At 32.3% G+C, this 26,105-nt stretch overlaps 1 long non-coding RNA gene across 1 annotated transcript; it reads left to right on the top strand.

Annotated features, from left to right (window-relative positions):
- Positions 1 to 4,417: 4,417 nt before the first annotated feature.
- LOC123715445 lies at positions 4,418 to 25,759 on the top strand. The gene is made up of 3 exons (XR_006754431.1): positions 4,418 to 4,693; positions 10,083 to 10,106; positions 25,719 to 25,759. It is a non-coding gene; the product is annotated as an uncharacterized LOC123715445 (long non-coding RNA).
- Positions 25,760 to 26,105: the final 346 nt, after the last annotated feature.

Here is a 26,105-nt window from a genome sequence, read left to right as displayed (position 1 = left end):
GGTCCGACGTACGAATTGACCAGGTCTCTGGTACTAAAATTTGGAAGATACTAAAGTTTTGACGAGCCTGCTCTAGCTAGTATTCGACACGCTTTTTGTCGGCCATATGCTGCTATAGTCAACTCTGCCTACATATTTCCCCGTGACATTCTCCCTGGTTACTTATGTGATAACCCAAACAAGCACCTGTGAGAACACCGATCCACTAACATAAATATAACCCATTAAAGTAGTCTATTCGAGTACTATATTGGATGAAAAAGTCCATGTCCCTATTTTTAACATCAGTAAGTACTCGACATCTGACGGAGTGAAGGCTTCATAATTTGCCACCTGCCACCATTTTTTGATCCACTATCATACAAATTGTTATATTACGTTTAAAATTAAACATATTTCCTTGTATACATAGAATATTTCCTTGGTTACTTCCAAGGTAATTGCATTCCTTGGTCTCAAGTCATTTCTCAAGGCCGATCGTGCATTGCTTCAATACATCATTCTAATTCTATTAACGATTATAATACTCGTCGTAAATGTTACGAACAGTAGCAATATTGATGTGTTTTACAACAGTCTGCCATGTTACCGTAACTTGTTTATCATGCTCTTAATGAGGTTTAAGTTTTCATTTATTTTATTGTTATTTTTATTTTATGTTGTGTTTGTTTGCTTAAATTTTTTTCATTCTATAGATTATGTACTTATGTTCTAATATAATTGATGTGTATGTGTGTTAAATTTGTGATGTCATAATTTCTTGTATTTTTTAAATTTAAAGGACCTCTTGCAGAGTAAAGGCATCCTCTAATTTATTATTTTTGATACTACGAGTAGTACATTGGTTGAACGCTGATCTGCGATTTTTTTAACCCATTTATCGGTAGGTAGGGTTATTTACTGTCAACCAATTTTATAGAAAATATCTGCAAATACAAATAAAAAAACGATTATTATTATTTAGATGTTGAATTCTCACACACGGTAGTAAAAATAACTATTATACTGTTAAAACGCATTTTTTATTAACAAAAATGAACAATCTTGATATATTAATACAAATACAAAAAATTACTTTGCCAGGAAATAAAACTCATTAGTTTAAAATTTATAACAATTACGGGTAAAAAAATAGTAAATTCTAAGAACTAAACAGTCTAAGGCTGGTATAATATAATGCGTGACATTTAATAATGATGATATACATAACAATCTCATATATACAAAGTTCAATTATACCTGTCAGTACATTAATTAAGAAACATCTGTATAGTTACATTTATGTTATATACAATTAAATCTTTTATACTTTTATATAAGTGAGGATTTTTTATAATATACATAAAGAATGACAAATTCTATGCTTTTCAATAAAATGTGAACATTAAATGTTTAAAAAAAACATAAAAGTCAAAAATTCTACATTGTGTTTCGGATACTAGTGTGGTAATATTACAGAAATAATAATAACATTAAATTTATTTTGTTCAGAGCAAGTTGGTAATCAACGTATAACGTTACCATAGCTATTTCTGTATAGGAAGTAAACAAAGACAAATAATTACATTCGTGTAGGTGTATTTACTAGTAAAGTCAATAATAGTAATTTTTGTTCCGAGTAATCCTCGAAGATCCCATTAAAACCGGCTTTGGGCGCCCCCTGCCGGCACAACCAGCCCAACTTGCAAATAAAATGTTAATTCACAGCAAAATCTTCTTTTATTAAACTGTAAATCGAGTTGAAAACATTTTTCCTTACCCGACAAACCGGTTCCGTAATTGACCATTATAAATGATTTAATTTAAAAACAACACGCGAATCAGTATAATTTTATTCCGGAGGTCGATGTAGACGCTTGATTTTAATAATACATTTACGTGCTGCGCTCAAGAAATGTACGGAGAAAGTAGGAACTAAATTTATTCCCCGATCGTGCTGACATCTAGAAGAAAGTAAAAAATCACAACATCAAAATCAACCCCTTTCTAACCTACGCAGATGTTTTGCTATCCGACGTTAGATGGCGCGCTTTCCAATACCAAATATCGCTAGTGTGTATGTAGACAGAGACAGCAAATGAACAATAAAAAAGGTGTAAGATAGATGGCAATATGAATATACAAAGGCGTGGTTACATGCATGCAAACGATTTTTTATTGCAAAAATGGCCGGAACTTTGCACGTCTAGTATTAGAACGTAAAGTCGCAAGTACAATAACTACGCCTAGAAATGAACTTTAATGCGTTGGTCTAAAGTCGAAATTAGTTTTGTTTTATGATTACCGTATCTTTTGATACTAGTAAAAGGAAAATAATTGGCGTCACCAGTTTCGAAGTACGTCTAGAAAGAGAAAGTATTACATCTAACACAACGCTAGAAGAGTTCTCACAAGCGACCGTTATAAGAAGGGGAACGGTGATTCTGCAAACGTTGCTGTTAGAAAGGGATGTCGCGAAAAAAATGTATGAAAAAGCGATTTTCACTGAAGGTGTGCGGCGTGGAAGAAATTACAGAAGCATGGGCGCGGTTTAAAAAATTCTGGGGGCGCCTGCGCCCTCGGTAGTGCGGAACTAGGGTGGAAAGGGACACTGTTATTTGGTATGAGACTAGTTCAGTGCAACGACACGCCGTTCGCGACTGACGCAACCAACAAAAACAAAAACCGCTAATTATTGTAATAAACGTATGTTTGTGTGCGCGTTGTGGGCGATGATAAACAATCCAAAGTGTATTGTGTCTTGTGAAGATATTCCGAGGTAAATATTCGGGTTGTGCTCGAAAAAAGTGGTGTAGCGAGTGTTACAAAAGCATTTAAATTGTTGGCTATTATCATGTCAATGACATTTCTTACATTTCCTTAATCCGAAAATTCAAAAATGTTAAAATGAAACTGGAAATATTTACGTTATAACGTCGTGCCTGTTTGGCATTTATTTAACTCAAAAACTATAGGAAAGCACATACTATAAACGCAATATACTGAAACCAATACTTTTGTGAAGTTCTTATGAAAAGAGGGGTAGAATTTAAAATAATAAAGAATGCTCGTGATTTTAAATAATAAATCATAGATATCTTAAATTGTACAAACCAGTTCAGGATATATCGACGACACTTAATTCGTTCCATTTATTTTGTTGAACGATTAAGGAAAATTTTAATAAACTAAGAACAGAAACCAATATTGAACATTTAGTGGCAGGCAACAATAGAACCAGTCTCGAAATATTAATTAATAGACAATACCATAAATAACTATTTTATTCGGAAAAGTCCGCGATTTATTATCTGATATAAATTTATAATACTGTGCTCTGTTTATCATTAAATAATCTGTTCTTGATGTCCAATAAACATAATTCTACTAAAAGTATCTATAGATATAAAAATCACAAACAACTTATAAACCTTCGTTGGCCAAGTAAAATTCCATTTCAAAGAAAAAATAAAAACGAAACATCAAACGGCAGATATGTGTACTATGTCGATAATAAAAACGGCCAATTATTTATATATTCTACACGATAGTAAACAACCATCGTCAACTTTCTAAAACGAGCCATAAAAACGTAATTAATATTAGAGAAACGTTCTCGTAAATAAAATTCTCAAAAGTATCACGCAATAGTAAATCTAGTATCGAAAATCTAAGTCAATACATTATTTTAATTCATAATCTTTATTCATATTAGCTTAGAATGATATATGACATTGGTTTAAATTTTAATCGTTTTGCGTGGGATGACAATGTTTTCCAAACCCAAAAAGGTCTTTACTCTTTGTATTTAACAAAGCGCGTTCCTCTCCACATCTGTGCATGTTTAATGAACATTATGTTAATTACATTTATTTCTGTATAACGTTTTTCTTATATCATACCAAAAGCAATAAATTTATTAGCCTGCTCAACCACTATTCGACTCGTTTCAAGTTTAATATTCGATTCATAGTTGCGTCGTTGCCACGTAAAAAAAACATGTTCATACAATATTTCAGTGATTACAAATCAAGTAAAGTATGTTAGGGTTCTAAGTCCACGATCCAGCACGTCCCTACGCACTATAAACTATGAAACTGCAGTCAGCAGTCACTAGCGGTGTACCGTGTATCACCGTTCTCGGCACACATGCGTTACGCGCCTCAACTACTAATGGTCGTCTGTCCCTTACCAACGCGTGAGGAAAATGGGGCTCTCGCCTCACATTCCGATTGTCGGTCGCGGTTCGCTCGTTGCGTCTAGCTTGTATCTAACCCATAGGGACTAGTTTTGCGTGACATGTATACAAACTAGGTTTGATAGAGCTGTACACGGGGGAGGGGGGTATCTGAGTGCGTGTTCCCCCGCACGCCCCCGCGCTACCGCCACTCGCCAACAGAGCGCGCGTTTACACAATTCGTTTGCATGGCATCAGTGATGCCCGCGCCGCGCGGCGCCTTCTTGCTTCGACAATCAAGGCGCGAACACGTATCCAAATATTTTTTATTAGAAGAAAGATAGTTTTTACAACTTGACAACAGTGAAGAAAGGTGAAGAATTTATACCTTTACGTGGATTAAAATTTATTTATTTCTTGCAACGTGTGAGTCGGCTTTGTGACGGTCAGTGAACAGTGCGGATTTTCAACAAGATTTCAAAGAAAATTCGATTTGAAATTAAGAAGTCGACTTAGAAAATCAGCTTTAAATAAATGGTAAGTTTTTAATTTATGTGAGATTATTCGTAATTTAAATTATCAAGTGTTATATGTACTATTATTATTTGAGGTTAAAAATTATTGTCTAAAATGTAACCATTATCCAATGGCATAACATACGTTTTGTTGATAAATGTCATACATTTTTATCTTGTTGCCACGACACTGACTAGCCCTTATCTAGTTTGAGTGAATAAAATATAATTGCTGTTCAAATAATTCTAACGATGAGAATCGACTCAACATTTCAACAGCACCAATATATTTAGATTTTTGAAAAAAATACTGACATTTTAAAATTCTAAGTCGACTTTGGACGGTATTTCTTATTATTAATTAAAATAATTTTCGGGTAGTATTGTTAAATAAAATTTATATCCTTTTATTTATTACTGTTTAAACATTAAAAATAAAATAAAAATTAATGTTCTTATATTCGAGAATGAATGTGAATTTATTCGTTAAATATTTTAATATTAACACGTGTAAAATTGTCATCGCCTCACCTTCACAGCTTATCTTGTGTTTATTTTTGTTACATAAATTGTACAAAATAATTGTAATAATTTGTTCACGTTATCGGGGTTGCTATGCGAGGAACCAACACGTTCAGAAAAATAAACGGATGCTAAATATATATTGATACATTTTTGTTGCAATTTAATAATATATATATTAATACAAAAATTTATGAATACTTTACGTTTTTTTTCTAAATAATAAAATATATAGCTGTTGGAATATACGATTAAAAATCTTGTATGACACTTAACATTACTCGCTATACTGAAATATCTTTGATAAATTCTATATAACGACCACAGATATACAAATAAGCCCATAAAGTGTAGATACTAGTCATTTGTTAGACCTATGATTAGAAGTCATCAACAACGCTGTGGCATAATTGCTGTGTAGACCAAAAGACAATAATGGCATAGAATATATTCAACTAATAACTCGTTAGTAACCACAGATAACGTAATGTACGGTGTAGTTTTAAATAAGAACATAATTATAGACAATAAAACATTTTATTAAGATATATAACGGAATTTAAGAAAAATATTACAAAATATACAATTGTAAAGAGCAGTGTTGGCCTAGTGGTTTCAGTGGCAGGCAAAAATGAAAAAAATATTTCGCTGTTGGCAACTCTTGTTTGTGTCTGAACTGGTATGATGTTTTCGTATTCCTTAGTTATGTATTACACAATAAAAACACCTAACTTTATGTACCTATCCACAGTCGACTTGTAGAATTTATTATGTATATACATACGAAATTTATGTTTTAATACAAATGTGTAGGTACTTTTTTGAAAATCTATTCGTAATTTAAAGTGTTTATTAATATATATAACCAGAAAATTTGAGATGTGTTTTGCGTCATAGTATATTTATTCCGCGTCAGGTATTTTTTATACGGCGTCACTTTGTCTATTTGCTTTTTTTTAAATTTTTATGGCCTGGTAACAAGACTTTTAAACGAAGTCTTATTTTCGGTCACTTTTTGTATGTTCACATGTTATTCTAAACGTTCTACTATCTTAAATCATCCCCATCATTTGTTTTAGAGCAAATCGCACTACTGGCGTTTGCTTATTCTTAAGCGATTTAAAACTATTTAGAATAATTAACCATTGGAGTAACATAAACGTTTAAAATTGTAAATTTAACTGAGTTGAAATAATCGTTAGGATTAATGAAACAAATCCAGGAAAGTGTACTACGGCTCGTGGTTAATACTTGAATATTATAATTATAGTTTATCACGACTAACTCCGGAATATGTTTTCCTCAAAAAGCATTACATAAATAATACCTATATTTGAATGTTTGTTCTATGGTTAACCGGATCTGGCTCGAGTATAACCTCTAGTTATATGATTATAAAATTAATATATATTTGGAAATAATAGTTGAACACTTGGTGTGCGTTAAATCCCTGGAATTGAAATTATTAGAGCCTGAACTGGATTATAGATCTTTCAAAACACTATTTCAGAATATTGGTTAATATATGTTTGCCTCATGATACATATATTATATCGATTCAAGCACGTTTGTAGTTAATTTGTGTTGTCTATTACATTGTAGTCTATTACATTCTGGTATGCGATTTGAATTCTAGAGCGACTAAATATAATTCAAGGCTACTTGATAAAAGCGGTGATATTTTAATGGATCTTTAATTTTTGTTAACTACCATTGTTTAATATTAATTGTATTCTACAGTCTCTATTTAGAATGCAGCAGGTCTTGGCTTGCGCGTGCGCCTATCGTGAGTTCGTATATTCGAATCCCGGCTGTGCACCATCTATGTACGCATTTAACACTAGGTTTACAGTCGACGTGAAGGCAAGATCTGTTCATTTACTTGCCTATTAAAACAAATGATCACGGAACAATCTGAGCCCTACAGGTGGTAGCGGCGGTTTTTTTCTCATAAGAGAGATGTCTTTTGGAAAAACGCTCAACCGATTTTCATGATTTTTTTTGTTAATATCGGTTAGGTCTGCGGATGGACCACATCTATTTTTCATCCCCCTAAAAGTTATGAGTGTTTTTTTTTAATGTTATATCATAAAAATATGTATATATATCCCTTAATTTTCGCCTATCTACCATCAACCCCTATTTCTTTATTTCTTAATTAAAAAAATAATAATTTGACTTAAGGTTTATATAGAGAAAATTCACAGAAATCCCAAAAATAATTCTTTCCGGAAAACCGAACAGTCTTTGTGGGTAGCATAGCAAAATGTGCCATGTTGGTATGTACTAAAAAGGTACTACCTTTACTACCAAGTAAGGCTTGCATTAAGGAGGTTCGCGGGGTTAGTTTTCTTTAATTTAAGCTTTTCTTCCGTAGTTCTTCGGTAAAAATTCAAGCGATTTAGCCTCTATTATAATTATGTAGAAAGTTACTTGCTACTATGCTACTTGTACGTTGATTGGTCACTTATTTCGTGGGTAAAAGTGTCGATTCCCGGTGAAACAATGTAATATCATGTGTTGTAAATTTTCTCTCAAAATTAAAGCATGTGTTTTGAACATGACAGACCCGTGAATGTGTGATAATCTCAGGAACGACCGAGCAAATATTTTCAGAACTACAAAGCTTCATATTGAAAAATATAGAAATAATAGAACTGCGCTTCGTTTTACGACTTTATATCAATTTTACAATAGCAATTTTTCAATGTCCTATGCATACATATAAAATTCATACTTAAAATAATTTTATTAAGGTCCGTTTTTTATATAGAGTTAGCGAACTTTCTCGAATTAAATTTATACGAAATGTATTTGGTATTAATAAATATGAAGTAATCTTTTCCAGTATTCATCTGTTTGTTTCACAGAGTAAAGACAGATTGGCAAAGACGAAAGAGTAGCTTAGTTAAACACAATTATTATGATTTACTTTTGTATGGGCTAGTAACAAGTGTTCATGTATTCTAATTCAAATTTAGAATAGGAAACTTTCAAATTTAGAACGTAGTACAAACTTTTTGATTATTGACGACGTTCCACGTGTTTCTAATTAGCACTTTAATCTGTGCACCTACACTTATTGCTAAGTAAATATTGTTATCGTAGATAATACAGTAGTACTAACTAGTATGTTATTTATAATTACTTTTTTATAACTTTAACAATGCTACGGAGATATACACATTAAGATGTCATTAAAACAAGATGTTTTTATTAAAAATGTTAATAATATTTAATTAAGCGTGGTTTTTTAACTTTTTCTGTTTTTCGAACTATTATATAATTTATTTATAAAAATTATAAGAAATTATAACTGCTACTTGTTATGCGGTCGCATTAGTGACATTTGTAAAAATTGTGTCAAAAAAGTGAAATTTATTATTGTCAATTTATAAATTCAATTCAGCTGTCAAAGCATCGTAAAGTAGCAACCAATTCATATATGTCAAAGAAAGCTCACAAAGGAAACAACAATAGAACCACTTCTAAACATTTATTACCTACTTGTACTACAAGTGATAAATGCCTTGTGGTTACTTTAATTGATCTTAAGCTATTGTAATTAAAATCTTGAAGATTTACGGTTTAAGGGGCGTGTGAAGGGCATTTTTATTGTAGAGTATTGATTCTTAATTTAAAAAATACCGTCTACAAAATATTATTTTAAGTAGATCGCACACACACGTCTCTAGATTTATGAGGGTAGCCCGTTAACGGAAATTAAATAATTGTCATATACATTTAAATATAAGCTGTTGTTCTAATTAATAAAAAAGGTTATTGCTACTCTGATACGTTATATATTTATCGTTTTTTTTATTTAAATAAAAAAACCTGGCGCAACTACAACCCCTTAACTCTAGACCACAGGTCTTTTGCGCCTGACACACGCCGTTGACGCTTGGGTCGTTTGGGGTTTTTTTACCATTTCTAATTTAATTTATCTTAATAAATGTAGGTTTTAGAAACGTGACTTAGAAAAGTGTCCCGTACGTCTAAAATGTTTAGGATCCGCTTTTTGTCATCCGAATGTCATCCTAATCATATTGAGGTATGGCCAATTGAATGGACTATATACAGTCGCACTTATTATGTCTTTAATAAAAAACTATTTTAATACTTACATGTCTTGAAAGTGTATTTAAATAAAAACTAATTTTCAAAAATATCGGATACACCTACTTAGACCAATAATTTATCAATATTAATTTTAAAGCTGTTAATAATTAAGAACGAGTTCGTAATACATATGAAATAGCTTTTGTTCGCTTAGTGCTGGCGATAATAGTATCTATAGTAAAAGTGGATGAAGCGAAAAGCACACAAGCGAAACATACACAAGTACTGGACCTATATCTTCATAGGCCTTTAACAACTGTTAGAATACTGCATAATCCCTGAGTAACACGCTACTTCTAAAATTAAAATCTACTATGTTATAGGTACCTAAATTTATCTGTGGCATTATTTTTCTTATTAATTACTGGCTACATTTTTTTTGTTCCATGCAATTTTAACACGGCTCATAAAATATATCCACAGTTAAGTTTTTTTACGAATGTTGCGTGTTCGATTCTCTTCATTGCATTGTGAACTGATGAATGGTAATTGGGATTCCGTTTCTTGATAACTTAATATTGAATTTAATATTTAAAAATCTTCACAAGATACAACAACAAGGGATATTTTTTCCTCTTAGACAATTTTTTAAGTTGTCAGTTATGAGAGATTTGTTATTATACAAATTATTTTAGTTTTTAGGCAAATATATGTATGATGTAAAAAGTATAATCGATATAAATTTTGTAATAAGTAATATAAATAGTTTTTTTTAGGTTTCTCATCAAAAATTCGACTGTCTATTAAATTACTTTTTTTTGTTACAGATTCCGTAAATCGCAACAAAACAGGTAAATTATTTAATTTCCTTCTATGAAGCTGATCCAGGTCTTATATTGAGACATAACTGCCCAGCTGTAGCACTTAGCGTAAACAAAAATCTGTTTTGTAATATAAAGCGGTTAGCAAAGTTTATTTAAAATTATTATTCTTATAATTCACTATTTCAACAGCTATCTTAAAGTCGTAATGGCGCTAAGTTTATGAAGGCGGCTGCACGTTCGCTCCGTAACCGAGTTCGATCCCTGTCGCGCAGGCCTAATCGAAGCTTCCTATATTACACAATAGTATAGATTAGTCAAAAATGGCCGAAATTAATGTGCCCAACGGTCGCGATATAGACTTGTGTCTAGAGCGCATTACCAATGGGTTCTACAGTTTTTAATCGCCGAATAAATTAGAAACCTTTTTGATGACATTCTAAAGCAGTATAGGTTGATGATATTTTTTATTTTATTTTAAAAATAATTTTATCGACTTGGAGTAAAATATATATATTTACCGTCAAAACAATATCCCTTTCATGCCAGTTATACCTATATTAAAAATAATTTTGTATATTAGTTAAAACTACTGGATTGATTAAAATTAATGAATTAAAAAATATTTATTAAAAAAATTGTGTCTTGCAAAGCTGAAAGAAATATATTCTAATATTTAAGTCTCATGGGCACCAACCGATCCGCCAATAAGCCGTGACAAACATTTAATCATTGTAAAAACTTCAAGGAGAAAGTTGATAAAAAAATTGATTGATGACATTTCTCAAAGCACCCAAATTCGATAAGATATTTTAGAGTATTATTATTCAATTTACTATACCGACATGAATCCTGACCGGTGAACTTTACGCGTAGACACTAATTCAATTTAATAAAGCGCCATCTATTGAGTATTATACAGTTTATTTTTAACAAATGTAATTATTATCATAATGAAAAATTGACAAATAGAAAATTAAAACAAATTCAAAATTTGGTCCCTGTGGCTGTGTACCTTTAATGCTGGCAGCATTTCATTGCTGTATTACGTCTTAGTATTGTAAATAAACATAAAAAATAAATCAGTTTAGTACGATTTCTGTATCTGTTTCATGATGTTTTTTTTGTCAAACTAATAGGCAAGTAGACAATAAGCCTCCTGTGACTGACCAACGCCGACTTATTAGGTCTAAGGCAACCCCGCTTCTTCACGATGTTTTGCTTTACCATTCGAGCAAATATTAAAGGCGCACATAGAAAAAAGTCCATTGGTGCACAGCCGGGAATCGAACCTACGACCTTTCGCAATGAGAGTCGCACGCTGAAGCCACTAGGCCAACACTGCTCAAAAATATTGTAAATCTGTTGTTATTATTCTTGGCTCTTATATTTTTTGAGACTTCTGTGGCACAATAACAAGTATCAGAATATGTTATTCTCTAGGTACTTACACAGTGAGGGATAACATATATAAATTTACTTTTCTATTTTAGGTAAATAGAGATTTTTACGCCTTAACACTTGTCGGTATTTAACTTAAAACATATTTATTACGCAATTTATTTTATCAAGCTATGTAAAAAGTAAGGAAAATGAAGGTCTTTCGTATTTCAATTATCGATAATCTTATCCAACTTTCACCTTAATCTAGACATATTATCAATGACATTTCTTTCTCAGAATCTTAAGGACTTAGATAAGGTTTCGATAATGTATCTTAAATCCAGGAATTTTTATTATAATACTTCTGTGATCTTCTATCTTAGGTTAATATGTAAATTATAGACTTAGAAACGAATACGTTTCGACAATTACCTAGTCTCTGGTAAGTTTGTGTTAGTCATAAAATAAGTTTTGTTACTTTCATCATATTTCGCGATATTAATCTAAAAATCTATAAGTCTAAGGCTATACGAAAATAATTTGAATTTTATTGTTTCGTAAATTTACTACTGTGTATCGTTAACAATTTTCTAGTAATCTCTTCCTAAAACCGATCATTTAAGTCACTTAAGTGAATAATTATTTAATATTAAAAATTATTTATGGTACATGGGAGGGCATCGTAAATAATGGGCTTTTAAAAACTAGACAAGAGCGTTCTTAGCAAGAAAATAACAACCTAAAATTGTGCCTTTACTTTTTACTTATTATAGGTCATCAAATAAATAGTCTTAATATATCATCCTTATAACTATTATTTCTTGAACAGCCGGTCTAAGGCCCCTAACCCTTCGCTGACATACGGTGTCTTTAATATCCCCGACTTTCACATCCTTCCTGTCTTAAATGTATTCATGAAGCAAAAAACTAATGCGTATCATTTGACGGTTTCCAGACAAAAGCTCGGGTGTCTATTGTAGGGTTCTATTTGGATAGAATGGATTTATTTTAAATTGGGTCGATGCAATCGATATCTTTGGATTAGAAAGTCGATTAGTTTGACAACGCATCACTTTCGACAACGCATTATGAAATGTTGGAATTAATGTCAAATGGAATGTATATTTATTTATACATGTATTTAAAATTTTCGTTACCTACCAAGTCATATTAATTCAAAGTTAAAATAAATTTAAAAAGCTTTGTCCCTGTGGCAACGTACCTTTAATGCATTTCCAATGCAATTGCAATGGCATTTCCTCGCTGTTGAGCGAGAGAAGTGCCAGCTCTGGTGTCACCAGTACTATCTACCAGGCGCCAACTTAAATCTTAAATTAGCGCCTGTAAACTTGAACCCCAAGTATAAGGAATCACTCATATAATTGAGCCGTAATACAATGTTAAACGAAACTATAAATTGTTGAGTAATAGTTATGGTAACAGTGAAATCTGATGGAAATGTTAATGAATAATAAAAAATCAGTGCCACTATCCAATCTAATAAGCACCTATTTGGCAATGAGATCAGCCTCCTCTGCCTGACACGCCGTCGAATTATTGCGTCCAAAGCATGCCGGTTTCATCACGATGTTTTCCTTCACAAACCTAGGCCAACACTGATCTCGCTAATTGACAATACCGATGTAAGATTAATTGAAAATTCGAAATTTAAATGCTACAAAGAAATCTTACAAACCACGATCACAAAGTGCTATTGTTATATCCCTTATCTCGAAACACAATAACACTACCGTATGTCAAATACAAGAATCAATGCTACTTTGAATAAAGCATCCCATTGTTATTATTATAAATATTATGCTAATGCGATAAAGGATTTTTGACTCCGGTGTCTAAGCGGCCAGGTGTCGTGTTGGAAGGGTTAGGCAAATGTCTTCAGTTTTCACCCTATTTGAATGTAATCATTTATTAAGATTTGGCTCCATTGTTTAGGCGATTCCCATATTATGCTTCGATTGTAATTTATGTGTGAACAATGTTCGGTCTTGAGGGCAGATTTCGGTAGATCAATGAACTTTAAAATTGAATTTAAAAGATTATGTTTAAACACTGAATAGCGATCTTGTTTTTGATTATAAGGCCTGTATTACAAGAAAGATTTCATTTAAACAATGATAGTAATAATTCTATTACAATTAATGAAATTCTGTATTCATGTCTATGATAATACAAGCCTTTTGTTAAATTTTATCTAATTTAACTTTATTTAACCCATTTCTGTAAAGTTGCATACAGTAGATCATATTTCAAAAAATAAGGCCATTAAGAAGTTTCACTTCTTACGTGTGTAAACTAGTACACGCACACATTTTATATTAAAGCAATATTTGTGCCTTAACAATAGACATTTATTTAAAACAGTTTGATTTAACTGCTTTAAAGCACATTTAACAGATTGATATATTTTGGTATTAATATATGACCTTGTAGAATCCTATGAAGTCACTGGCCTTATACAATTATTATAAATTGGTTATAAGATTACAGAAATATTTCTTAATTTGTACTCGTCACGGTGATTTTATACGTAATTAATGTTAGCCTCTTACGTAGATAAATTCTCGAATAAAATAACCATATTTTATTTTAAAATCCATTAAGAATTAACTGTTTAAAAGACCCACAATTGTTGATTACCGACTTTATTGTAATTTTTAGTTTTCGCTCTGTAGGTAAGGTAAGATAAGATTTAAAAAAAGCGTTAAAGGCAGCAATATTTTCGACTCTTTTCGACTTAGGGGCTTCAAGGGAAGAGCGAGAACAATTCGTAAAAGGCCAGCAAAGCGAGCCCTTTGGCATTAAGAGTGTCCATGGACGGCGGTATCATCTAACATCAGGTGAGCCTCCTGGCCGTTTAGCCGCTATTCAATAGAAAAAAATACTGTCGAGTATATATAGTTACATAAAACAAATATGTCCCTTAACAGCAGTAAGCAATTACTATGAAAGTACGCCGATAAACCCTTATTTCTCGAAAGTTAAAACGTGCAAAATGTTGGAACTCGGCAAGTCAATTACATAATTAGACCCTCAACTGTAAACGAAAATTACAGCAATTATGTACAACCTCAAAACGATATGAAAACCGTTGCTATATACAAAAATATAGTAAATGTTAAACGAAATACATATTACATACAATACAATACATAAAATTTTTCGAAATACATATATTTTTAAATATGCGACGTCGCTGGTTCGATTACTGTTGATATTGTGTATGTTACTTATCTTTTTGTATATAATGTGTCTTCATTGTGACATGAATTATTACTTACGATCTAGGCTAACTTAAGACTAATAAAATAATTATGTCTAACCCACTTTACTAAAAAGGATATTTAACATGCGAAAGTGTCCAATTACAGTCTCTATGATGACACACTGTTGTTGTGTTCTATTTTTTCACTTAAGAATAACGTACACTAACACTAACTCAAATGCTTTGAATTCGTGAGTCTTATCTAACTTATCTTTAACGATATAGGCATAGCAGGTTTCGGGACATTAAACAGTAACAATTAACCAGCCAAAGATTCAACTCTGATCATCTAGCATTTATTAATTAACTTAGAATAATACGTTTACCTACCTGAAAGCTAATTTATTACATATTGACAATATGCAATCGTATTGACTTATGTCATATAACCCCTAGATGGGGCAAATGGCGTCCACAATGAGTCTCCATCACGTTCGGTCTTGAGCTTCGTATATCACCTCGCTCTAAGTCCTTTCCCTTCTGTACGACCCCAGGTTTGCTTTGCCACGCTTCCGCTATATTTCATGTTTCAATCAAGCTTGCTTGGGGATATAATTGGAATCTCTTCAATACTGTATGGCTTATCCAATTCCACTTGATCTACCACTTGGATATCGGGGTAACTCGGCAGCGCTCCCAATAATGATGGTTAGAGATTCTAGATATTGGAGTAACAGCATAATCTCTCGTTGGAACATGATAATTCAATGTACTAGTAGGTACTATTTTGAATTTTAGTACGTGACTAACAAAAGCGTTCGGGCGTTTATCATTTATTAATAACTGAATACTTTTAACACGTGACTGCATACATTGAACTAAGATTTAGATTATGATAGCTTTTACTCGTTTGAATAAAATCTGAAAAGGGACATCTAGTGTTTTTAACAATTAATGAATGAATTTAGTAAACAAAATATTTATTATATAAGACATCACTTTATCGACACAACAGATTTTAATCAATATTGTAGGCGCGAATTCTTCAACGCCATATTGAAATCACGATTTACGCTTAAGAACGCGTAATACAACGAAATATATTAAACACAAAAATCGTTACCACATGGCCACAGCTGTTAACTATTGTTATGCAAAACATACTATTGTTAGATCGTAACGAACGGGTTCATTATAATTATTATTATCTATATGTTTTGAACTATGCCCCTAAATGTGTGCGTTTATTTTACCTTGAGCGTGTTGCTATCACAATCTAGACAACGGTTTTAGTATTTTTAGCCTAATTTCAGTTGTAAGCTGACTATCAACTACAACTATACAACGAAAGTACTAACTGTTTTCAATTCAATTCGTTTAATTTTTGTATAGCCATGCGTGGACAGATTTTTGTAATAGTTTTCTTATGAGTCGGATTTGTAGCGAAAATCTTCTATGGTTATGATATTGATACTTCGTAAATAAATTATCGTTTAATACATTAAATACAAGTAATACAAATGAAATAAAAAACATTGTTAATTGTTTCTTTAGTTCTTCGTTTTCTTCGAGTATTTTTAGTTATATTGTGATGTAAATATGGTATATCTTTTGATATATTATAGTTATTTTTAGGCATTTATTGCTGACACCCAGTGTAATGTTTTTAGACACTGTTTTGGTTATTTAACCTTTAATTTTTAACTTTTAATACATCAGATATGCCGATTTTGGTGATCAGCGTCCCCTGTGACACATTGGCCTTTTCCAGCTGCTTCCATTCTTTTATAATGTTAGCTCTTCTTGTCCATGTTGTGTCTCCTATTCTCTTGTGATATGATATAGTCAAATACAATTCCACATTATTAAAACGTAGCAATTTAATCGTAGTTGTTTGATGGATACCTAGCGTTAATTTTAAGTATTTGGAAACGTACAAATTCTTAAAAGGCCGACAACGCACTCACGAGGCCTCTGGCATTGAGTGTCCATAGGAGGCGGTATTACTTAACATCAGGTGAGCCCGTTTGCCCTTTTGCAAAAAAAAACGTATGCAAATGATGTAATAGCTTAGCTTTTTGATTTGTTAGATATTTCGCTATTACATATATATTTTTTTAATAATGTTAAGTAAAACTGCCATTTCACGCGCGTCGAATAATAAAGTTGTGATCACAATGTGTTAAGTTGTGTAAACATATTTAAGGAACTGTTTATAGCGGTCATAAATTCAGTTCGCAGTTATGTTATCCTGCCTGTGGTTCTGACATCTGGTGCGCATTTTAACATACAAACACGTAAAATAAATGTTTCAAACTAATTTGTATACGAGACTATTATATATAAACCTAAAAAAACTTGTAATTATAATTACAATAATAAAGAACATAATTTATCATATATATTATAATATGATAGATGGAATTATGAATATGTTAAGAATAACAACTAAGCAGATGTTACAATAAAAATAATAAACTTAAATGGAAATGGGCGAGGCAAGAGGAACAGAAAAGTTTAGCAAAAAGAAGAAACTGGTGACCAAGATACAATAAACGCAAAAGAGATAGATAATTTAGAAGGTTGATAGACCAGATTAAGGAAACATGGCAGAGAGTAGGACAGTGGAATGGTGAGCTTTGGAGAAGAGAAAAGAAAGAGTTAGAAACATAAATGTGTTAAAGTCTACAAGTATCTAAAATAGAGGTATGTCTTTATTATGATGGAAATCAATCATATGCGCTGGTGAATGTGAATACAAAAACTTCAAATAAGTTTAATGTCTATATCGTTATCATCTTCCTCCGTCGCACTCTTCATTTCTGAAGGTCGTGTTAGTAGCACCCCACAACTTCCTCCACCTGATGCCTGAGTGATGGTAAGACCTGTAAGGGCCTCACTTGATCCATCGAGTAGGGGGATCAGCCTTGAGGTCTGGTACCCTTTACTCTAACAGTCACGATAAGTTTTTCTAAACTCTGCGTGTTACAAATTTCAAAAACAACTTTTGATAGACGATTATTTACCTGTAACTTTAGTATGGACACGTTTGGCTCCTTATATATCTTTATAGTACATAAAAAAGTCCATTACCACAATTGGACCTTCCAACAAACTTCATACATACTCTGTCTTAATAAATATTATCGATGCGAGCCAATATTAAAGAGTATGGGTGGTCCAAACATTCACCCAATGTCAACATCACAAAATCTTCTTCTACACACTTTGTAGATAATGTCTTTAGATAATTGAAAGACTTTAAAATAAACTGTGATGAAAAATAACTCAGTGGAAATTTTAAGCAACTATTACATTATATACCGAGTCGTTTAAGAAGGCTCTCCTTGTGTTATATGCAATGATTATAGTTTTCTTTATTTCTACATAATTATGTATTTCCATTTTCCTCTCGTGAGCTGTGTGCTGCTATATGGCGAGCTCCTGCTGAGGAAAGTGCATGGAACTGGTTTACGCCGCGCCTTTTTAAGTTTTCATGTCATTTTCTTGTGGATATACACGGATTTCTATAACATATACTGAGAGCAAAAATAAAATAGAAATTTATATAAGTAGGTACATAATGAATATCATATTGAATATATAAAGCATATCAAAATATTCATTAAACATACAGCATATAAATATTAAGAAATCTCGCATAAAGACAGTAGGTATTGCAAATTTAAATGTTAAAGGATCATTTCCGGTCGTCAGTGTATGTATGCAAGAGCGGTGTGAAGCCGGGGTGGATCACTAATAAAATAAATAAAATTCACGCCAAAGGGCCCTCGATCCATCAGTGCGCAGGCGTGCAACGAATGACGTGGACTAATCGCTCCCCCCGCTAGAATCATCCGCCATTTTGTGTACGTTTTTTTGCGCAAACGCAAGCCTGTGCTAATTAAGTTGCCTTGTACGGTTGACGTATCGCATCTTATTATATTTTGATATATCTCGGTCACAGAACCTATTTACTTAAATATCGAACGTTTTAATCGTTTATTACATAGAACCATATAAAAGCAATAATAAAATAAATTAATCAGTGTCGCTACAAACTTTTTTTCGTTGACTTTTTGGGTCTTAGGCAAGCCGGTTTCCTCGACGTCTTTTCTCCATCGTTCGAGCGATTATAAAATGCGCACATAACCAAAGTCCATTGGTGCACAGCCGAGGATCGAAGATACGACCTCAGGGTCGAGAGCCGCATTAAGCCACTAGGCTAACACTAGAAAAAATAAAGATTCTTGTATTTAACTAGGTTTTAACTGTTCTTAGATGTTTTCAAACAATTTATATCAGATCTATACGTGTATATCATAATTTTATTGAACTAACACAGACTGCCCATGTCATGTCAGGTAGTTTTTTTACAATCTTTCGAATCGACACAAACACAAAAATAAAAACGTTTCTTGTTCCGAAGATTGTAGACAATATTTCCAAATGTTATATACAATTAACAATATTCGTAATCAACGTAATAATAAAAATTGATAAAAAGGAAATTAGTTTAGTAGTAGTAGCGACAGCTCTGCCACAGTACATTACCTCGTTTTGAAACAACTAAGGAATGTAATCTGTTCATAACAAAAACCTTCAAACCCGAACCCAACATTAACCCTAATAAAACCTATCAAATACAAGCATAAGTTATCATTAAACAAAAAACGATGCAACTCTTTCAAACTGGTAATAATTTTCCGTAATCTGTGGCTCATCAGATGTATTCATATTAAAATAAATAAATTGGAACGAAACCCCAACCTGTCGCAGGGACATTTGGTGAGCGTTAAAATTTATTCTATCCTTTTTTGTTCCACATTTGAGGCAAAAAATGTAAATACAAACCCTTGAAATGTGGAGATACGATTTGTTTTAGGTTTGGGGTACACCAGATTCTTGCTTAAAAATGTGCCAAATTTGTCCAGCCGTCAAAATTTTTTCTCGGTGCTGTACCGTGCAATAAAGTGGCGGCAAAAGCTCTTCAACTGCATATAATTAAATTAAATTAATGTGATATGAATGAAAGATGGTACAAATTTTTGGCTTTAACCTAACCTAACCTAACCTAGTCACAAACGCCACTTAGAATATAAAAATATATAAAAAAAACGTTACTTAATGTAATTCACTGGGAACTGAGACATTTACATCATGCATGTATTATCAGTTTAAATATTTTTAAACTGAAAGTTAAAGGTGGAGCCGTGATTCCACAAATTTACCAAAATTAAGGTATTTTTTAAAATTAAAATACCAAATTTTATATAACAGGGTGAAAATGGGCAGGAGGCTCTCCTGATGTTAAGTGATACCGCCCATGGACACTTTCAATGCCAGAGGGCTCGCGAGTTACCGGCCTTTTTGAATGCACGCACGTATGCATTCGATGTCCGATAAACATCGTTATCGATTTAATTTTATGTAATAAACTATATAAGGTGTTTTTAAACGGACTAGAGAATGTAGGTAAAGATCAGTAACTGCTTTTTTTTTAAATTATCGATTAAGTTCTCGAGACGACTTCGAGTTTTGCGCTAACCATATTTTACTATTCATTATTATTTTCTACTGAATATAATATTTAAATTATATTTTAAAGATTTACTTAGTCAATCTCTTTCCTACTTTTTACGGAGATACGGAATGAAATGTTTTATTATTAAAATGTATAACAACGATGTCATCTTACATTTGACCTCTGCTAGCCAGTGAAATATCCTCATTGGAAATAGCAAAAATGAAACAGATATATCTTGTTCGCTAAATGTCTTACGGGGCAAGGTCTTTATGTTTTTTGTTAGATATTTATTAATTTAAGAATATCCCTCACCCAACATAAGACGCAAAAAGTAGATAACAAACACTTGTCAATTAACGATTAAAATGGGGCAAATTAAATACAAGCTCAATCTTTTATCGCCCTGTGTGTCCAACGCCTAACCACATATCTCGACTGACAGGACCTCTCCGAATCGACTTAAGTGCAGGTATCTTGCCGCTCTCGAAAATAGGTTAAGTATTTATTTTAAATTTCGAATACGTTAATTCGATAGCGCGGGAAGGGTTATGCGTGATTCGAAATTTAAATTAACTTTGTAATTCGATATTCAAATAGAATTAGGCAACCATGTGAGTGCGCCGTACTGTGCGTTGTATCGAATTACTTTTCGGAAAAGTGAAATTTTAGACTTTGGGACGCTAAGACGCAATTTGTAGGTCAAATTCGACTTAGGAAAGGGTTAGAATGGAATTTAATCTGGCTTCAGGCTGGACATTTGAAATATTTTTTAAATAAATATTCTAGTGAAAGAATTTTTGACTTTTTAAACGTATTATAGACATAGCAACGGCGTTACACATTTAACTATTGACAAGCGTAATAAATGTATATAATTCTCGAATAAAAAATATATAATGAATGTAGTTCCCATCTGCTAAAGTGGAATTTAAAAAGTTTCACTTACTCTAGTAATTGCCGAGACGTAAGCGAATCTTTTACATTAATTAAAGATAACTTATCTTTATTCATCCACAGCCGGTTAATTTAATTAGTTTTTGTCACAGTATTTCTCAGAGTCCAATCATACGCTGATAAAATTTTAAATTATAACTTTATATCTTTTTACAGCAATTTTATACTTGCTACCCCTCGTTAGAGTTATTTTGTGTAAATTTATGTTCTTAAGAAATTAATTTAATGTCGACTGTAGATTTTCATTTGTTTATTGATTTAAAACTGTTCATTTGAAGGACTTGTTTATTTGGCTGGTATTACTGATAATAGCGGTTAAGTTATTGCTTAACAGAATAATGATAACTTACTTAGAACCTAGGTAATAGTTAAGTTTATTAATTGCAGATTATGGCAACCAAGGGCGAATTGAACTGCTTTTAGAATACTGTAATTAATGTATTTTAGGTCTGGGCCTCAGATATCTGTCACTGTACCGTGGTTATTTCTCATAGGCGAGTAGGTGATCAACCTACTGTAACGCCGTCGACTTTTTGGGTCTAAGGCATATCAGTTCCCTCCAGTGTTTTCCTTCACAGTTTATTTTAAAAGGCACACTAACGAAACACATACAAACACTTACAGAAAACACACGACTTACAAAAACAAAATACATGCATATGCATCAATGTCATGTGTGCACAACATTTAAAGGGAAACATTACTATGACAAAGAGAAAATAACTTAAACATTAAAAGTAAAAGAGAAACTGTACCAAAAAATACAAACAAACAAAGCACTGTACGTGTTGAAATTTTAGTAAGTACATTGGTACACAGCCGGGGGTCGAACGTACGACAACGACCCCAGGCATGAGAGTCGCTTGAAACCTCTAGGCCAACACAGCTCCTTCTACATAACATATAAATAAAACTACTAATAATAACGCGAGTTATTAATATGTGTTTATTCCATAAATCAAAGTCGTCGATAAGCTCTAATTTTTTTATCATTGCATAAAATTTTGTTATGGTTCCAATAAATTAATAACTAGTTTTTATAATGGTCGCTACGTTTTAATGTTCTTCTTGTATTTTAAAGATTTTTTAATACATAAGACAAATCTCTTATTTCCTTAAAATAGTAAAGTTCCTTTTTAAACTTAGAAAACACTTGTAGAATTATAATTAATTAAGGTAAAATACCATTCGGGTGATTGTCATACAAGTTGATTCCTTAAATTTCTTTCCAATTGTCTCTTCATTGAAAGTGTAAGGTGCTTAATGCCCTGATGTGATATCTATAGCTTTTGTTCGGTAGCTTCTCTCAGTACAGCTATGGTGACGCGTGAATATTCCTTTGCTTTGGTCGCTGGTGTTTTAGCTATTTATAAGTTCTAAAAAAAACGTGCATAAAATTATATAAGAAAACATGACATCATATTACTCACATACAAATCAATTATATTAGAACATAAGCGGGCTAGTAAGAAAAAAATAATACACCACAAAGTAAAAAAAAAGTAAAACCAAATAGAAACTTTAACCTCCTCAAACCCAGGCTTGAATAAGTATGGGTTTCATAAAACGGTTATCTGTAGACAAATACGTAATAAGATATTATGTTGGAAGTATAAGGCAAATAGCTGTATAAAAACAAATGATTTAACCAATTATTTACTTTATTAAAATGACCATTATGTATAGTAGTATGTCAATAATGAATCAGAATTGACGACTTGACTTTGAATTATCTAATGAGGCGTATTATGTTGCACAATAATTTAAATTAAAATAAAAAAAGGTAGTATACCGTGATCGTTTCTCATAGCCGAGTAGGTGATCAGCTTTTTATGCCTGACATGCCGACGCCTTTTTGGCCGGTTTCCTAACGATGATTTCCTGCACCATTCGAGCGAATGTTATATGTGCATATAGACAGAAAGTCCATTAGTGTAAAGCCAAGAATCGAAACTTCTACCTTAGGGATAAGAGTGGTATGCTTAAGCCACTAGGCCAGCACTGCTCTCACGTCATCGTAGTGATTTGTAGTCACAGATTCTAGTCATATGGAGTTTTTAATTCAAATCCAAGAGAACTAAATTCATTAAACCAGAAACGTATACGGACATTGACAGCTACGATGAAGAACAAAACATGAATTGAAATTTAATTCTACTACTATAATTTTTATAAAGGTATTACTTTTTCAAACTTCACAAACATATATATAATAGACACAGCGCACGACACCCCCATTCACACTCACAAATTGTATTACTCATTTCTTAGTACTTTGTACTTTCTACTAACTAAAGTACCCTAACCGAGTTTGCCGCCTACATACAGGACGATTTGAACTCAAGAAATTTGTTTTATATTCAGTAAAATTAACGGAAAATTTCTTATAATAATATTCATGGTCATGAATATATTATATCGATGTCCATGCATTGTAATTAAATATTTAGGTCGTCGTAATTAAGGGGTAAGATATCTATGAGTGGAATTGGCTATTAGTTTATCTCGTAGACGCTATCATTAGCTATTAACTTTATATTATGATAAAATTGCTATTTGGAAATTTCCTACGAAAACATCTTAATTTCTTATCACTGAGCATACTTTTTATGTCATATCTTTTGTTAAAGGTAATACAGTGTTTTATCGATCAATTATAGTAATATTTGTGTATTTGAAACTTCTTTCACCAACACAATGCGTCCCTGAGTGGACTATATTTAACACATATCTATGGCGAAAACAGTCTATGTTAATAAAACATTCGTAATTAAAAATCTACCCGAAATATGAATACGTGTTAACTGTCCTAGCAGTGATCGATAAATGTACTAAACTATAGTATTTTTATTACCGCGCCGTTTTGATATTACCGCGTTCAAAGTAATATTCGGAAACCAGACTCCTTTAGACCTTACCGTATCCTTGACATACGGGATTCATTCAATCTTTCACTCTGGAATAATTAGTAAATGAAAACATAGTTCATGATCAAGCATTATAATTACCAGTTAATATTAAATTGGCTGCAGTCATACACAATTTTCATTCTGATATTAAATTGTTTTGTTTGATATGCAAAAAGTAAGGGACACAAAGAACGCGGACGTTAAGGTCGTAGCGGCCAATGCACCAAAGAAAAAACGCAAACTCATTGTCTGTGCAAAATAGTGAGTCATATTCATGAAATATTTTGTTGGTCAGTGACGTTAATTTGGCTCTGTGTAATACATGCTTCAAATATATATTAATAATAAAGCCAGTATTTCCATAATGTATTAGGAAGCAGGAGGACTTTATTAAGCTGAAGTAACATTTTTTTTTTAAATTGTAGCTTGTTTAATGTATAAATATATATATTTTTATATAATATGTATATATGTGTAACAAAGCAGTGTTGGCCTATTGGCTTCAGCGTGCGTCTCTCATCCCTGAGGTCGTAGGTTCGATCCCCGGCTGTGCACCAATGATTTTTCTTTCTATGTGCGCATTGAACATTAGCTCGAACGGTGAAGGAAAACATCGTGAGGAAACCGGCTTGCCATAGACCCAAAAAGTCGACGGTGTGTGTCAGGCACAGAAGGCTGATCACCTACTTGCCTATTCAATTCACAAACGATCATGAAACAGATACAGAAATCTGAGGCCCAGTCCTAAAAGGTTGTAGCGCCATTGATTTATTTAATATTTATATATGTGTAACATACTTTTAACTAAATAAAATAAATAATTATTATACAAATTATTAATCGCATAGATCGCGCTAAAACTCGCCAGGTTACTTACAGTTTCCTTGTGTATATGAAAATATTTTCAGATAACTAGGTCACAGCCGGTGTTATAGGAAGGGAAATTCAACTCCTTTAAGAATTACTTTGCTAACATCCCTAACTATAATTACATCGTCTATATATACAAATAACGTTATCTATATATTTTATCTTGTTTTGTCCCTGACGGGTTGAACTCGCGTCACGAATAATATTATCGGTAATGTCATTGCAATAACACAACAAAATAAATGTCAATGAACGCAGCACTAATTGAAAATGATACATACGAAATACAAATTTGTCACGCACCGAATACAGGATGTGCAAAATAAGAGTAATTTGCGTTTGCCCTTGGTGTGTCAAGTTGGAAATAGAATGTTTTTGCGAGATTATTTCCGATGCATTTTGCAATTTTGTTTACGTAAATTGTTACGTTTTTGTGTGGGAAGCTAGACGTCAATCTTTACTAGTATTACAATACTAATTTTAAAATTTAATAGCCATGATCATTAAGATTTTAGAGTACTTTGACACGTATTTTACTGTAGGTGCAATCACATCTCTTGTAAATTGTTTGTTATTACTATAATTATATGTTGAAGCACTATAAACAAATATCTAGAAATATAATAAACACCATGTACCAATCTACCTGAGACACCGTGCTCTTAGTTGCGCAAGGTCATACATTTGAGCGCACAAAAAATATAACTGATGTTTTACCGTTTTTTCTTTGTTCGTTCGCTTTTGTTTTTTACTCAAGTTGATGTCTATTGTTTCAGAATTCAACTGGGCCATCGGAACGAGTTCTTCGGGAATAATGTAAGTTTTTTTAAATCATTATTTTCAATTGAATTTCATTATTAACATCGTATTGTTTGTATGACAATATCCTTAACTTAAGTAGGTAGATAATTAGGAAGTTTGAAGCATTTCTTTTACTGACTGCCATGCCATGACATACATGTGTATTTGTTTTTTATACATAACAGTGTCAAACGGACAGGAGGCTCATTTGATGTTAAGTAATACCGCCGCCTTAACATAGCCAGAGGCCTCGCATGTGTGTTCCCAGCCATTTAAATTTTATTTGTCCCCTATTTCATAATCACTATCTTATACGATATATGTCACTATTTTAATAAAAAATCGCTTAATGCTATATTACC

This window comes from Pieris brassicae, chromosome 10 (genome assembly GCF_905147105.1).
Source record: "Pieris brassicae chromosome 10, ilPieBrab1.1, whole genome shotgun sequence".
Taxonomy (NCBI): domain Eukaryota; kingdom Metazoa; phylum Arthropoda; class Insecta; order Lepidoptera; family Pieridae; genus Pieris; species Pieris brassicae.
This window is presented reverse-complemented; position numbering and strand designations above follow the sequence as displayed.